Below are 6,000 nucleotides of genomic sequence, written 5' to 3'. Positions count from 1 at the left end.
TCCCTTTCCTTCGCAAATAAATATTTGTATTCCTGCAATCCCATGCATCTGACAACTATGGTTATGTTTGGAGCGTTGGCAATACGTGCATCATAACGTTCTCATGGCCACCGCAATGCAGACGTGCTAATGGCCTTTAGATTACTAGTGGAATTGATTATGGCCTTTGGATGAAACCGACCATTATTGGTGCTTTTGCTTTTTACTTAACTTCGTTCTAATTATTTTACAAAATTTTATAATCCAAAATCCGCAAAAGCTTAAAATGCAATTTCTGACACATAATTCATCCAAATTCTTGACTCATGATTAAGTCCACTGAGATAGGAGACGAACGCACGTACCCATCGTGAATGACAAAAATATTACAAAGTACTTTTTCTTGACTATTATTTAGTTTTGGCAAAATACATAACTGGCATTCTGAACTTTATCATTTCTTTGCAATTATCGCTATAAATTTAACTTTAATTCAACTTTAATTCAATTGGATATGTGACTTCATGAGTTGTATCATATAAACTCTTTACAAAAGGGTATTAAGCGTGTATTTATAACTTTTTATCAAAAAATGCATTTTAATATTATTTTGATATATTTAATATAAAATATTAATATTTTATTAGTATTACATAAAATGAATAAAATAATTAAAAACAGTTCCGTTTTAATAAATTAGATTCAAAACAGCTCATTTTATTATTTTATTTTTGGTTTGGTAATAATTCTAAGGTAAGAATCTACTGATTTGGGATCCTCAACACTTATTTTCGACATAGTAGCACCTTTGAGAGAGTGACTGAGTTCTTCAACGAAAATTCTTATTTCTTCGAAGCAAAATAAGCAAAATGATGTTTTCAAGCCTCATACAGAGTTTCAAGTTTAGTTCACTGTTTGTGGTCCTAAGTGTCAGTTGCTCCAGCTACAAAAGGTTAGTTTTTATTTTCTTAGTAATATTTAATGAAAATGGTCTTAAAATGAGTGTGTTTGTTGGTTTGTTTAACGTTTTACTGCTTAATTTAATGTTTCTTTATGTAAAAAGACTAAACCTCAAAATATGCAAATAATTGTTGTTTGTTATCATTAGGCTAGGGTTTTTATACTATCTTTGCACTCCTTTTCTTAATGACAACTTTTTTATATGTGTTGTGCAATATAAAATGAATTGCTTTTGTCACATTGTTACTAAAATGCCTTATTTTAATAAGTTTTGGTGTCGTTGTTGATATATTATATTTGTTGTTTGCATTACAGGATGGGTGAGATAGTTATAAGATTATTTTTTCACCATAAAAGTTATTTCTTTAGAAACAATCATAATAATAGGTATTGTAGTTATATTGGAGGTATAATAAAATGTGTTGAAGAAAGTTTTGATATTGACACCGTATCATATTCTAACTTAATGTCTTATGTTAAAGACTTAGGGTATGGTACAATTGTTGGGATATATTGTAAGTGCGGGTTTAGTGAGGAGTTTTCACTAATTTATGATGACAAGGGTGCTATGCAGTTAGTGCAAGATTTTTCATACATGTCAGTGTACTTACAGATGATAAGGATAAGGAACTCATTGAAGCTAGGAGGAAGGTGAAGGAGTATGAACTGAGAGAAGCAGCCAGTAAAAAAAAATTTAGCTCCAAAGAACCAGAATTTGGTAAAGAGAATCTGTTTGAAGTTGAAAATGATGAGATAGAGGGATCATCAACTAAAAGTGAGAAAAGAGTTATGACTACTTTGATAGTAGTTATTATAAAGATTCAAATGAAGAATGTGAGAATTCAACATTGAGAAGGCACAATAGTACTATACAATTTGATCATAGCACCAACATTCTTGTTCTTTTTAATGAATTTTGAAAATATACAGCAAGAAAAATACTAGGCAGACCCAAAAAAAGCAAGGAAAAAGGACAAAGAGGAACCAAAGAAAGTTAGGAAGCTGTCAAGAAAAGGTCGTGTCATGACTATGGAATATGTAATAAGGACCATAATAGAAAAAGTTATCCAAATATGCCAGCAACCCTAAAAATAATTATTTTAGTTTTACTTACTTTGTTGTGCATTATTAATGTAATTAAACCTGGACTTTGTGAAATTACTAAAATGAGGTTATACTTACCGAAATGATAAATACGTGTAATAACCATTGTATCAACCAAGAGTATTACAAAAACTTTAACAAAAAATCCTAATATTATGTTTGGTATATGATGTAATGAAGCACTATTACATTACATATTTCACTACTTTATTTGGTTACTAAATTTTTTTTGACGTAATACAGTGACAATTACACAATGTAATCAATTCTTTAATTTGATGTAATGCTAAATACATACAAAATCTATGTAATTATGATTATTTACAATATACCTATATTTATTTTATTATTTTATTTTTTTATCAATATAATTTAAACACCTCAAACCACCACCATTTGGTGACCGACGACCAAAATTCGGCGACCGATGGCCAAATTTCGGTGATCGAATTCTAAAACCGGTAATATTTTTTAAAAATAAAAATTCTAATATTATTTTTAAATAATTTATTTTAATATTTTATTTTTATACTAACTATTATAAATAAATTAAATATTATAATTTACCGGTTAATATTTAATTTCTCTGAACCAAACACGTTTAACTTTGTAGTTCCTATAACTACACATCTAAACAACCAAAAAGCGCCTTATGTGATTAGTTTCAACTCTTCACATATATATTATCAACCATTCTCGCTGCATTTTGACGTGCAATTCGATCATTTTTATTATTTTTCCACTTAAATTCTAGCTTAGCGACGAAATTAGCAATATAAATATAAATATCGGTTGCTAATTTTACAGTTTTTTTTTTCTATTTCTCACTTAATTACTAGCTTAGAAATGGAATTAGTGACGAAATGTCTATGGCTAATTTAAAAAGAAAAACTGTTTTTTCCATTTTACCATTCATTTATTAGTCTCTCCATTTTTTCTACCATTTCTTTCTACAACTCTCCCTTAAAATGTTTTCTTTCTTATTCTCTTTTCAATGTTTATTTTTTACAATAATCAATAATAAAACAATATATTATTTATTATTGGATACCATTCTTTTTTTTTTTCTTGTCTCTCTTTATTTATTTTCTTATCTTTCTTTATTATGTTATTTTTCTTTTTATTATTGAGCGTTTTCATTTTCTTTATTATTTCTATTTCTATTTTTATTCTTCCTCTTTTTTCTTAATTTTCTTTTTCATTCTTTCTTTTCTCCATAATTATTATCTTTTTTGTCTCCTTTCATTTTATTCTTTGTCATTTTTTGTTTCTCTTTTCTTCTCTATCATTTTCTCTTCTTGCTATTTTTATTACTATCATTATTTCTTCATTTTATTAGTTTGTTAATTATTATTGATGAGAATTAATTTGACATTAATATAAAATAAAATAAAAAATAATTTATTTATTAAAAGTTAATTGGACTTTAAATTAAAAATAAAACTTGGAAAATTGCATTTAAATAACTAATATTCTTTATAAAAGAAATAAAGAATTAGCGACATGCTTTTATTCTTTGTAAAAGATAATGTAGCAACGGATTTTTTTACTGTGGCTATAGATAGGGACCTTGTATTATGTCGCTAAATTAGAACAAGTTCTTGTTGAGTTAGCAACGGACTACCCTGTGCTTGCCATTGCTAAAAGAATGTCTTCTTCCCAATATATAGTGATGGCTTACCTATCACAAGCTCTATCACTAACTTGACAGCAGACACCAAAGTCTATCACAAATTAATTGACGACAAGCACTATAACGACGGATAACATTCGTTGCCAACTCGTCGCTTAGCTGGCAGACTATATTTGTCGCTGATCGCTGTTGGTAGTTGGCTAATATCAAGAAAAGGGATATACAATAGAAAAGAAATGGATTACCTTGTCTAGAGTACAGGCGCCGGATGTTACACCAACTGATAGGAAGTAATCAAATAAATTTATAAATACAAGGAGATTATAATTTAATAGAGATTTATGTATTAATTTTTTTTAAAAATTTAATATTTAATTTTATTAGTGAGACAATATAAATTAAAGATAAAATATATTAATATCTTGTTATATTATACAAATAAGATTAATAAGATAAAATAATATTACAGTAGAATAAAACATATCATAACATATCATTTTTTAAAATTATATATATAAATATTACTGTCAGAACAATAATTTTTTTAGATAATACTTAAAAAAATCACAATTTAAAAAATTTATTCACATCTATAACTGATTCAAATTCGAATGGTAGTTTTTGATCACTATATATCTGCTTTTTGAACCAATCCTATGTTCACTGTCGATCTGCACTTTCTTAGAGGCGTGGAGTGTTACTTGAGTTCCACCACCCACAACTGAAGTAAAAGAACAAGTTGTACAAATACAATGGATCTGACTGCATTAAGCCCGAGTCCACTGCAGATTAACAATCACCCAAGACTCACTGCCAGGAGCACAGGTACCAACTTGAAAAAAAATTTGATAAAAAGGAGCATCGGTACCAACGCTCTTTCCATAGCTTCCCTTCTTCAAATACCTTCCAATTCTTCCCACTGGAAACTAGAGACCCACTCTCATTTTCCCAGAATTAGTGTTCTTGCCATTGATGTTTGTGGGTGGTGGTGTTGTTGATGTGGATCTTGTTAAAAGAGAGAAGGAATATACGACGAAAATGGAAGATATTAATATAAACCGTATTTTCAAAACTAGATATCTTAAATCTGAAATGAGTTAAAAGCCCCTATAAACATTATTTTGTATAAAAAAAACATAACGTGATTTTTCTCTGCAATAAAAGAATAAAAATGTAATTCATTAGACAATTTGTGTTATGCAATTAATGAAACTTACAAAATTAACAGTGAGTTTAATTTATAAAAAAGGTGAACTGCGTGGACTATCTTCTACAGTAATAACTGTAAAACATAATCTATAGGACATATGACAATATGTAATATCTCTAAAATAAACTGCATCAATAAAAATTAATAATATTATAAAACATTATTTAATTTTACCAACGAATCAAACCACCTTCACTGATTTCTCAAAAGAATTACGTAATTGAATTTGAAAACATGCATGCTTTCCTTCATTTTTTTTTTTTTTGCTTCATATGAAAAGCGTGAAATGAGTGAATATGTTTGGAAATGAAAGGCACAATCCTAGAATTATAGTGCACAAGGCCAGCAACGCTTATGGATTTGGTCATGCAAAGTGTGCAAACAACCTCTTGGGGCAATCAGGTTGCAGGGATGATCATCAAGCAATTCATTGGACACCCCCTCCAAGCCTTTTATTAAAAATTAGTTCTGATGCGGCTGTCTCTTGGTTGGACCATCGAACTGTAGTTGGTAGTGTTGCTGGGGATTTTCTGGGAAAGCTGATATTTGCAAAACGTAAAGAGTTTCAATTCGTTTAGGATCCAAAAACGCTCGAGGCTTTAGGCCTAAGAGAAGCATTGCTTTCGGCTGAGAAAAGAGACTTTGCCAGATTCCTCATTGAAGGTGATCCCAAAACCTTCATGGAAGCAATGAATGGTAAAATCCAGCCCTCATCTAAGACTAGTATTCTGTTAGAAGATGCTCCTCAGGTTTTTGTAGCAGTTAAAGTTTGTTCTGTCAGCAGAGTGTAATTGGGTGACCCATCGTTTGACCAGACAAAAAACTTTTATGATGACTCTTTAACTGTGCAGTGCAGCCAAATAATGTGGCTTCAAAACTCATATAATTTGTAATGGTTGGCTTTTGGATCTAAATTTAATATGTATTTGTTAAATAGAGAACGCTTTAATATGTCCTTGTTAAATAGAAAACACTTAAATTTGTCAGTTTCGAAGTTGACTGCTTTACAGTAAAATCTCCAGAAAGATTAAAATAGAAATAAATAAATAAAAAGAGGACCAGACAGGAACGCAAGTAAAAATCTACTGGTCTGCTACGAAACAGTGAATGAGAA

The sequence above is a fragment of the Ricinus communis genome, chromosome 6 (genome assembly GCF_019578655.1).
Source record: "Ricinus communis isolate WT05 ecotype wild-type chromosome 6, ASM1957865v1, whole genome shotgun sequence".
Lineage (NCBI taxonomy): Eukaryota > Viridiplantae > Streptophyta > Magnoliopsida > Malpighiales > Euphorbiaceae > Ricinus > Ricinus communis.
Note: the sequence above shows the minus strand (reverse complement) of the source record.